Below are 12,248 nucleotides of genomic sequence, written 5' to 3'. Positions count from 1 at the left end.
CGAACCTGTTAAAATAACCAAAATGCAGTCATGTGAAAAAATCCACATCGCTCATTGGCCAGATGTTATTGAACGTATTCCCGAAACTGCTTTTTGATTACTCAGAATATATACGTGCAGGAAAATGCCAATGAAAATCCCACAAGTAAACAAACCGGTAGATACAAAATGTGTTTTTTTACTACAGAGGGGCTGATTGTATCCCTGTTCATAGTATACTATATAGTTAGTAGACAAACTATACATTTTGAGAATGAAGCATTGCTGCAGCTGGAAAACAATGTTTTAATGCATTGCAAACGTCGAAGATGCATAACAAGTCATTTAGCAAATTAATTTTACTAAACTGCGCCCTAGCCATCTTCTGAAAATATTACCAACGATCCATCAGGCAATGTTTTTCCCTCTTTCTCTTTCTAATTTATTGGAAAGTGCTGTCAACAAATAGCTTTCATTAGACTTTCATTCATGCGAAAGTCTATTGAAAGTCTACATAGACTTTCATTCATGCGCACGTGAATGTGTCAGACCAGCCTGATCTCACGAGAAAACGTAAGTATTTTACGTTTTGCCAGTTTAGTGGCTAATTCGTACGAATTCGCACGAGTTCAGTCGTACGAAATGGCACGATTTTAAAAAGGAGGCATGGCACCTGACCCCACCCCTAACCCCAACCGTCATTAGGGGATAAGCAAATCGTACTAAATTATACGAATTAGATCGTACGAATTCATACGAATTAGCCACTAAATGAAAAAGTTACGAATTGCCGTGAGATTGTGTTGGTCAGACCGGAAACCCAGGGTCATGTATTGAGTTTCGCAGGTTGCAGCGGTTCAAAGTTCAAGCTTGAACTCTAACCTGCAAAATCGCATCACTTGACTGCGAGGATCAAAATTTGACCAATCGAGGATCAAAACATGACCTCTCTGGACAGAAATTTAACACATGGACCAATCGCTTGCTTTTTTTTAATGTCTAATAATCTTGCTTATTTCCACCCCTTTTCGCAGCGACATACGACAGAATTTCGATCACACAAACTTTAGTGTGACCGCAGCTGTAGTCTAAAAAGGCGCAGTACTTTTTGCTTTTGTTTTAGTTCGATTCATGTTCTCACCACAAACAAACTACTCCAGGGTTTGTTTGAAAGCGTACCGAGACCACATCTTCAAGCAAAACACAAAACAAACAGCACCAAGAGGGAAAACAAGCTCTAGTATGACCGAACTAAATAAGGCAGGTGTGAAAACACCCTAAGTGTTTTAAGCTCAACCTTTTTTTATTTCTAATCATACAGTAGACATGATGGAGTGTAATTGGCTGGCTATCACAGCGGATCTTCATTTGTGTGAGTTATGGAAGAATCTTGCCACTTTTTGGGATCCTCTTTAGCATTTTGTTGTTTATTACGTTTCAGTGCATCATCAAAAGCAAAAAAGAGCTAAGAGCACAACCACAAAAGAGAGCGTCTGAAATCTAGATGCAATGTTGTTGATGTGCTGGCATTAGCTATTTTTAGGCTTTTTATTTGTATTTTCCTTCTTTATCTCTGCGCTTATCCCTGTGTCTGTGTTCAGATGCAGTCATGAGCTCTCTGAGGAGAACATCTGGACGTCTAAGGCTGGCACTGTTAATTAGAGCTCTGCAGTCTCTCACTCACTTCACACTGACATGCCTTGAAAGGCTTTATGGATTTTCACGGTCATTTGAATTTACACAGAAAAGAGTCTGTTCAGTCCAATTCATAAACTCATTAAAATTCTGAAAAGGCTGAAATGAAACAAATCCTGGCCAAAAATGAATATGCACTTGCTTGTGTTCTTTGCGAGACTGTTGTAGTGTGTCCAAAATGTTGTTGGAGTCAGTGTTTAATAGACTATGTTTTTTTATTCACGCATCACATATTTTGTACTAATGGAGGAATCTCACGAAATCTGGCATGTGCACATTATATTTTAAACAGAGATGAATTAATTTAATTGTGATTAAATGAAAAAGGAATAGTGCCAGTTGGTGTGACCAAAACTTTATATTGCAGCATTATTCAAAATTGCAATGGTATACATCATTGCAGAATATAATTCATCAGTTTTTTTTTTAATAAATGACCCGGTGTTAACATTATCCACTAATTGTGAGAAGAAATACCGCAATGATGAGTGAATATTAAAGAAAAAACAATTGTCATCTACAAAAAATAAAAAAATAAAAACTTTAAAACTCCTTGTAACTACTAAGGAGAAACTGGAAAAACAGACAAAGAGTTATATCTTTTTATCTTTGTCTGTCATCCATTCTTCTATCTATCTATCTATCTATCTATCTATCTATCTATCTATCTATCTATCTATCTATCTATCTATCTATCTATCTATCTATCTATCTATCTATCTGTCTATCTGTCTGTCTGTCTGTCTGTCTGTCTGTCTGTCTGTCTGTCTGTCTGTCTGTCTGTCTGTCTGTCTATCTACAGTATCTCTCTGTCTGTCTAGTATATATCTATCGCTCTCTGTTAATCTGGCTGTCCCTCTGTCTGTCTGTTTTAATAGTATATATCGCTCTGTACCACTAGTATCATTAATTTTCTTGTCGGCTTAGTCCCTTTACCAGTCTGGGGTCGCCACAGGTCCTTTTAGTGTCAGTCTCAATGTCTGTCTGTCTGTTTAGTATATATTGCTCTGTCTGTCTGTCTGTTTCGCTGTCCCTTTATCTATCCCTCTATCTGTTGCTCTGTACCACTATCAGTTTTTCTGCCTGTCTGTCTACTATCCATCTATTTCTCTGTTTATCTGTTAATCTTGCTGTCCTTCTAGTGTCTGTCCCTCTGTCTGTTAAGTATCTGTTGCTCTGTCTGTCGCTGTGTCCCTCTATTTGTCAGTCTGTCTGTCTGTTGCTCTCTGTCACTATTAATTTATCTGTCTCGCTGTCTGTCTAGTATCTGTGAATTGCTCTCTTAATCTGGATGTCCCTCTCAAGTGTCTGTCTCTATGCATTTCTAGTGTCTGTCTATCTGTCTGTCCCACTAGTGCCTGTCTGAACAAGTAGAAAATAAAGGAATCCTGGTAAAGAGTGATTGCACTTGTGTTAATTGCTTAACTGTTGTAGTGTGTGAAACATTTTGTTGGCATCACTGTCAATTATCTGTATTCCTCTCTGTCTTTTAATCTCACTGTCCCTCTAGTATCTATCCTTCCAGTATGTCTATGTATCAGTCCATCCTATCATCCATTCAGTATGTCTGTTAGTCTATTAGTACATCTATTAGTCTATCCATCCAATATGTATCAAATCTGGGCTAATGCTCTAATCACCTGGCTAATGCTCTGACCACCTGGGCTAATGCTCTAACCATCCCCTATCTCATCCCATCCATCCATCAATCCACCCATCCATACATCCATTCAGAATCAGTGTGTCTATTAGTCTATTAGTCTATCCATCCAATGTCCAGTCTATGTCCAACCATTCATCCATCCATCCAAAACTGGGCTAATGCTCTAACCATTCACACATCTCATCCCATCTCATCTCATCTCATCTGATCCCATCTCATCTGATTCCTTGTCATCTGATCCCATCTCATCTCATCCCATCTCATCCCATCCATCCATCCATCCATCCATCCATCCATCCATCCATCCATCCATCCATCCATTCATCCATTCATTCATTCATCCATCCATCCATCCATCCATCCATCCATCCATCCATCCATCCATCCATCCATCCATCCATCCATCCATCCATCCATCCATCCATCCATCCATCCATCCATCCATTCGGAATCCGTATGTCTATCTATTAGTTTATCCATCTAGTATTTCCATCTATCCATTCATTCAGTATGTCCATCCATCCATCCATCCATCCATCCATCCATCCATCCATCCATCCATCCATCCATCCATCCATCCATCCATCCATCCATCCAAATAAATCTGGGCAATGATCTGGGCTAATGCTCTTACCGTCCAGCCATCAATCGCCTTTGCATCCATTCCCATTCCATCTATCCATCCACCCATCCATCCATTCCCATCTTATCCATCCCCTTCCCATCCCATCCATAATAATCTGGGCTAATGCTCTAACTACCTGCAAGAAGCAATAAGGATAATTAGCGAAAAAATAGCTCACGGTCATTTTATGGGGATGGATTTAGATGTTAATTTGCTTCTGAATTACTTCATTTCAACATTTTGCTGCAAATCCTTTAAAATACCTCCATAAAACATGTTAAATAATGCTGAAGGGACAGCATTTTTTGATAGCTAAAGGGCGCTGGTACTTCATAATAATGGCATCTCTGACCTTTACTGCTGCTGACAAGAGAAAATTAGGGATCGGCCAGCAGATTCCTCTTGATATTCTTGTAAGAGAGTTTGCAGTCAGACTGGTTTGTCTGTTGGCATTCAGTTGCTGGAAACACATTCTTTGGAATGCTGAAGGTTTCGTTTTACTTTTTACAAAGATCTGACACAACACGTTTAGAAGGGCGTTAGCTTTTTTCTTTCCCAGAAAGAACATTATCTGACAAGGAACAAGTTTGTCCTGAAAAAGCTGTCACAAGCAAGAAAACAATCAGACAAATGCAGTTTTCTGATTTCTATACATGCCGTCTGGGCTTTGTGGCTCAATGACAAAACATGCTGTTTTATGATGTCCAATCTCCAAGCTTAAGTAGGCGTCTGTAGATTATATCGGCTTTTACCAATTAGAATTTATAGCGCAGGCAGTGTCTGCTTGACATGAATCCCACAGTGGAGCTATTCTCATCTGGAAAGCGACCTTTTCTCTAGTATTCAGTGTGGAGCGGTGTGTGGGAGACGTTGTCTGAGAGCGCTAATTGAATTTCACTTTCCATCATCACCACACGATCCTCTTTACTGACAATCCCGCATGGCTCATTGCATATGTGTGGAGCGAGACAGATTTAGATGCAGGAATAACACTCCTTATTGTGAGAAAATATTTGGACTAATTTTTAGTAAATTGCCAGAGATGCTGGGATTGCTTTCATACCATTAGAGCTTATTTATTATTGACGCTTTATTTATACACATTATTTCCATGGCTTTTTCATAGACTGTGATGAAGCCTTTAGAGAGTGGTATGATGGTGGTATTACGTTAAATTGACGGCACTATATATATTACAAATAACATAAATATATTTATGCATGTAAATATATTTCTTTTGTGTGTGCAGCATGTGTGTATTTATTTTTACATTTATACATAAATATACACATTACATATTTTCTGTAAATACAAACTTTTATCTTAGACGCAATTAATCGTTTGACAGCACTTATTTATAGATAAGGTCAACATATAAATAAGTCAATATTTTATTAGATTTTGTTTCACTTTTATTTTTATTTTAAACATAATAAAATTGTTTTACTTTTTTTAGTTTTAAGTTATTAACAAAATATAATAATAACCATATAGTGTACAGATTTAAACTCTTTTGTGATTGTTTTTAGGATGTATATTTTTATAGATATTCAGCTTATATTTATGTTTTAGTTTTTTTTATTAAATATAACTTTAATGGGTTATATATAGATTGCAAATATGCAGTTTATTTATAAGGATAGTGCCTATTTTAAATATTTACAAAGCAAAGACGCTTTGTGTTCCACCACAAGATTGCGACAGAGTCCTTAGGGGAGAAAAACGGAGCATGAATTTTAAAATACATCTGGTCAAATCATTATAAAAAAGTAAGTGACATTCTAAGTCTATCTCTCTCTTTTTTAAATGTTGTATGCTGTATTTATTCCATACTAATCTGGTAGTGTTTGCTTTACTTTGGCTTTTTCAGGGTTAATTATTATGATATCCTGATTGCAAGAGAGAAATACTGTGAAATCTCTGTAGACTGATGGCATTTCATACCATTCAGCATGTTGGTGAATTAGCAATGGTTTCTGCTGTTCTGAAACAAAAGGATTTTTGAGACTCTCTATGTTTGATTTTCTTGATTCGATACACGATTATGCATTCAACCTGTTGTATAATATGCAAAATCACACTCGTAGCAGTGCAATATGGCTGTATATTGTCACTGTTGGCACACTAAGGCAGTGGAAGCCCCAGAAAATTTTCATAGGGGTGGCCAGAAGAGACCGCACTTAACCTTGGTATGGCACACAAAAATACATTTATCTATATGAATTCAGTGTAATGTAATATTTTTGTTTCTAGTAAATTAAACAATGTGGTTTTAATTCATGTAATCAATTACTCTTGAAATATTGCAATTAATTCCTAAAAAAATTCAATAAAATAAAAAATATATATATTTGACCTAAAAACACTTTTATATATAAAAATATTTTTTTCAGTAATTTTTCTTTACATACAGTACTTTTATTGTACAGCATACCACATATGTCATGTCTAAAATGAATGTAGATTAATTAATTAATTATTAAAACAATCAAATCAACAAAATACATTACTACATGCACACACACTCATAGTGTGTGTTTATATAGTAATGTATTTTGTTCATTTGACCCTAATAATATAATTTATCCATATTCCTTTTTGAGTCACACTTTTATTAATACAGCTTCTTCTATTAATGTACCTTAAGGTAAATATTAAATTGCCATTGCTGTCTATTGAAGGTGTGTGCATGCTGTCAGTGAGGATCGGGGAGGGGCAGTGAATCAGCTTTGTCAGTGGCACCAATCACATCACAATAATTTAGTGGCTGCTATTTATTTATTTATTTAATTAATTATTTATTAATTAAAATATTGCGCATCAACGCAAATACATTTACATTAGTAATAACAGCAAAATCATATTGGGGTGGCCGCAGGTGTGGCCAGAGTTTACACAGGGGGGCGCCCCTGCACTAAGGCATTCTGCCTGTGGCCTCTAGCCAAAGCACTCCTCCCACCATTGCTGATATACAGCCATATTGCATATATATATATATATATATATATATATATATATATATATATATATATATATATATATATATATATATATATATATATATACACACAGTGGTCACTCGTTTATTGCGGGAGTTATGTTCTAAACATAACCTGTGATAGGCAAAATCCGTGAAGCAGTCAGCTTTATTTTTTGACAATTATTATAGATGTTTTAAGGCTGTAAAACCCCTCATTACACACTTTATACACTTTTTTTTTAGAAAGGTATTAACATTTTCCCACTTTTCTCTCTTGTCTCGAAGTCCAAAGTTTCGTAGAAAAATAAGTCCAGTATTATAAAATGAAGCCAAAGATCAAAACCTGTTATCAGGCGCAAATGTTCATCACTGTCAGCAAAAAGTTCATGAAGCGTTTCAGCTTTTGTGCGGACGATGTCCAGCCTAGTGTTCTTTTTCCTGCAGTCACTGATTCACAAAGCAAAAGCAGACTCCATCCTTATAGGAGGTCGTACAATAACGAAACTGGTGAAAATATGGCTAATTTGTTTTTCATATTTTTAATGCCCTGTTTTGTGTTTTTCTAAAGCTTTATTAGTTTGTAATCTTGGCAGAAAGTAATTAAAACAAATGGCTCTGGCCTTCATCTCCATGAGGTACCCATTATTCACTTCTGACTTCACATTTGTTTTGCTGGATAATTGAGTGTGCAGCACTTTGTATCATAGCAGCTCACATAAGAGTGTAATTATTGATGTTTGAATTAGAGCTCTGTGCATTGATCACACTTCTGCTAATGCCTCTATTTTAGAGCGGCTTGATCAATGTGACACGAGGACTTGTTGAAACACTTGCTTCACGTTAATGCAGTCTTCTAGAACAACTGTACTTTACATCTTCTCAATATTTAGAAAAAAAATGCTATTGCTTTGTCATTTTTGTTATTGTTTTGTTATTATAAGGTGGTCTAATGCAGCTCACTGTAGTGTTGATAATCATGTACTCGTATAGATGTCTGAATATCAACATTTATAGCTGTACAATTCAGCTTTTATCTATTTTCTTTCTGTGTTGGTTCTTTTCCTTGTTACTTTTCCCTTGCTACCTTCCATCTCTCTTTTTCACTCTTCCTTTTCTTAGATTATGTACTTTCCTTTCCTTCCTTTGCTTCTTTACATCTGTATTATTTTGCTTTTCTTCCAAAATAATTTTCCCCACATACCTTTCTTCCTTTTTATTTTTCGTTTTTTGTTTCTGCTGTATTACCTTTCTTGAACTTGCTCCCTTCGTTGACTTTCTTTCTTTCTTTCTTTCTTTCTTTCTTTCTTTCTTTCTTTCTTTCTTTCTTTCTATTTCCTTCCTTTTGTTTCTCCTTAAACACTTCCTGTTCACTTCATGTAAACCCTCCCGTTTTTGCCGAAATTCTCCCATATTTTACCATTCTATCCCACTTTCTTTACATTAAAGCTGTGTGTTGATCGTCGCCTTTCATATGCTACCTCTGAACCAGTGAATCTCATGTATAAGCGCTGACTGACAGACGCGCTCCGTACAGTAAACTGATCCAAGATCGTCTTCTGTACACGCCATTTACAGAGGAGCAAAGGTGCAGATCACTTTTGGATTCGGGTGTATGTTTAAACAGACAGACAAACACACTGAATAACATGTAAACATCTTCGTCCTGCATGTTTTATTTTAAACAGCTAATTTTCTCTTAAATGAGCTCAAACTGTTTCTAAAGTATTGGAATGCTTTCATTATAGATCTGTGCATTTTTACAGAGACACATCTGTTATCAAACAGAACAAAACTTGAGATTCATTTGCTGCTCTTCACTTGTTAATAATAGGTGTCACTTTAAATGGTGTGTACAGAACCTGATTTGGGATTAGTTTATAGTATGGAGCGCGCCTGTTAGCGCTTATACTTCATTGGTTCAGAGTTAGCATAATAAAGGCGAGGATGGACGCACAGCTTTAATGTAAAGAAAGTGGGATATAATGGTAAAATACGGGAGAATTTTGGCAGAAACGGGAGGGTTTAAATAAATGAAGTGAACAGGAAGTGTTTGTGGAGAAACAGTTTTGCCAGAGAACGCAAAACATCTTTGCGAGGGAACGCAAAAACCTTATAGAAATATGTTTTTCTATCACACTTTTTTTTCTCTCTCTCACCCAGTTTTTTTTTTTCTTGTACCAAATTTTTTCCCCACAATCACGTCCCTTCCGGGTCTCCGTACCTTTCCACCTTCCCGATCTCAAATTATTTTCCCCTCCTTCCATTACTGTCTATACTTTTTTATTTTCTTCACTCCTTTCCTCCTTCCTTCCTACCTTCCTTCATTCCTTCCTTCCTTCCTTCCTTCCTTCCTTCCTTCCTTCCTTCCTTTATTTCTATACTAATTTATTTTTATTATAAATTATATATATATTATATTTATTTGGTTCCTTTTTTACTACATCCTTTCTTTATGTTTTCTTTTCTTCCTTTCAACCTCATATATTTCTCCTTCCCTTTTATTTTTTATTTTGTAAGTTTGTTCTTTTTTAATTTACCTTTCCATCTTCCTTCAAGTTATTGTCCCTCCTTTTGTCACTGTCTATACTGTACTTTTTTATTTTCTTCCCTTCTTCCCTCACTCCCTTCCTTCTTTCTTCCTTCCTTCCTTCCTTCCTTCCTTCTTTCCTTCCTTCCTTCCTTCCTTCCTTCCCTCCTTCCTTCTTTCTTTCCTTCCTTCCTTCCTTCCTTCCTTGCTTTGCTTTTATACTTTGCCAGTTCGTAATACTTCTTACTTTGCTTTTATTCACACTTACAGTTTTTTACTTATTTGAAGGAAATTTTCTTCCTTAGTTAATAAATAAATTATGCAATGTTCTTTGTGGATAATTTTGTTTATGCTTATTTCTATTCTTTTTTCCATTTTTCTTATTTTTCATTTCCCATTTCCTTTCTTCATCCCACCTTTGTCACTCTTTCATAAGTCCTTCCTTTTTTCCCTTTCCCCAATACTGTCAAACCTTCATCCATTTTCTTTATTATCTTCTAGCCTTCCTTTCATTTTAATTCACCATATCTTTACAATTCTCCTTTCCTTGCTTTCTAATTTCCTTTGCTTTTCTCTTTTTTATTTCTTCATTCCTACTGTTAAATGACCTAAAAACCACCTAGTTTTTCAGTCATGGATAAACCGATGGCGTACACATGAACGCAGTCACTGCCAGATTAAATTTTCAAATTGGAAAGATTAGAGATGGCCCATTATAGCTCGTCTCTTGGCAAAAAACAATTTTCATTGCCTTACAGTATTTATCATCAAACAATCAGACGTGCCGCTCCGCCAGTCGCCACAGTGATATTGAAGCTCATATGGAAACCTTGTGCCACTTCAACAACAGTCTTGGCAAGATGCCCATTGACGGAGGTGTAGCATGAAACACATGGTCGGTCAGTTTCAAGAGTGCTCAGATGCTGTGGTCGAGTGCCCACTAGAGACTGAATCCTAATTTTGGAATTGGAGGGAAAGAGCTTGCGTTTAACAGTGATTCTTTTTTCATTCACATTGTGCTCCTAAGACTAATAAACGGTCTATTTGTTTGAGCTACAACTGCTTTTATTTTTGCTGCCTGCTCTTGATCCTTGACTCCCGCATTGTCTGGCTTTCAGAAGAGCTCGCTGACTGCTTGCATCGGGTCAATTGAAAATGTAATATAATTTCCTTATCTTGACTATTTGACGGCTGAGATAAAACTGCACTTAAAATTCTAGTCTCCCGTTGTTGATTCAGACAAGGGCTTTTATATGGGAAAACAGTGAGGAGGGTATGCCTTTTTGTTTTAATTTTTTTAATTTACTTTTTTTTTTAATGTATTTATTATTTAACCTTCTGAAAGGATTTTAGTAGCCTTCAAGATAACAAGGTGTTTAGTTTATTTGTTTATTGATTGGTTGACTGAACAGTTCTGCTTGTTTACAGAAAGTTTGGTTTAAGTTGGATACACACAATAAAAAAAAAAATGTAAATATGTAGCTTTTTCCTTTTCTATAATGTGCAGTTGCCCTTGGGTCTTTTTTGACACCGATTTATTGAGGACAATATATATTTCTGTATAAAAACTGCATAAAATTGCCAACTTAAAATAAAAATAATAATCTACAGATAAAGTTTGCAATTTAATATCTAGGTCTGTTGTTTTAATAAACGTTCTGCTGTTTAACAGTTATTCGTGACTAATCGTGTACAAAATAGTACTGTGTTTATATTCATTACGTAAATACACTTAAAGTCAGAATTATTAGCCCCTTTTTAATTTTTTTTTCTTTTTTAAATATTGTCTAAATGATGTTTAACAGAGCAAGGAAATTTTCGCAGTATGTCTGATAATAATTTTTCTTCTGTAAAAAGTCATGTTTGTTTTATTTATTCTAGAATAAAAGCAGTTTTAATTTTTTTAAACACTATTTTAAGGACAAAATTATTAGCCCCTTTGAGATCTTTATATATTTTTTATAGAACAAACCTGTACAATACAATATTATACAATAACTTGCCTTTTGTTATACAATAACTTGCCTTTTATTTTGTATGCCATAAGTAGCAATTAATCGTTTAACGGCTCTAAATAAATATATTAAAACGACTCTTTTTATTTTAAGTTGGCAATTTAGTTTTTAGGTTGGTTGTTTTAATAAACATAGTGCTGTTTAAAAAGTAATCGTGACTAATTGTGTACAAAATAGTATTGTTTATATTTAATACATAAATGCACACGTACATTCTGTAGGTGTATATACCTAATATTTATACATGTATGCATATTTATATCTAATTTTGTTACGCATAAATATTTTATAAATATGAATGGTGCCACTTTATATTAAGTGTCCTTAACTACTATGTACTGGCATCAAAAAATAAATACATCGTACTTACTGTGTTCATAATGTATTTGAGAACACTTGTGGTGCTCGTGAGTTGGGATAGAGGTTGGGTTATGGACAAGGTTTGGTGGTATGGGTAGGTTTAAGGGTGTGTTGAGGTGTAAAGTATGTAAATACAACAGTGTATTTACAAATGTATTTACAGAAGTTAATTACAGATGTAAATACATACAGGTATTTAATCAAGCACAAGTACACAGTAAATACATGTATTTACACAATTAATACATTGTAACTAATTATTAATTTCTGTGTAAGTACATATTAGTTGAGGACACCTAATATATAGTGGGACCATATGAATGAACATTTTCTATACCTGTATTTACATATATGAATATTTTTAGATATGTATAATAAATATACGCAGTACACAGAATTTTATT

At 35.1% G+C, this 12,248-nt stretch overlaps 1 protein-coding gene across 16 annotated transcripts in view; it reads left to right on the top strand.

The window, feature by feature from the left end:
- strbp (spermatid perinuclear RNA binding protein) overlaps positions 1 to 12,248 on the top strand; it is a 192,272-nt gene that overhangs the window by 39,992 nt on the left and 140,032 nt on the right. The gene's annotated exons all lie outside the window — the stretch shown is intronic.

Source organism: Danio rerio, chromosome 10, assembly GCF_049306965.1.
Source record: "Danio rerio strain Tuebingen ecotype United States chromosome 10, GRCz12tu, whole genome shotgun sequence".
Lineage (NCBI taxonomy): Eukaryota > Metazoa > Chordata > Actinopteri > Cypriniformes > Danionidae > Danio > Danio rerio.
The sequence above is the reverse complement of the archived record's forward strand: the minus strand, read 5'-3'. Positions and strand labels throughout refer to the sequence as shown.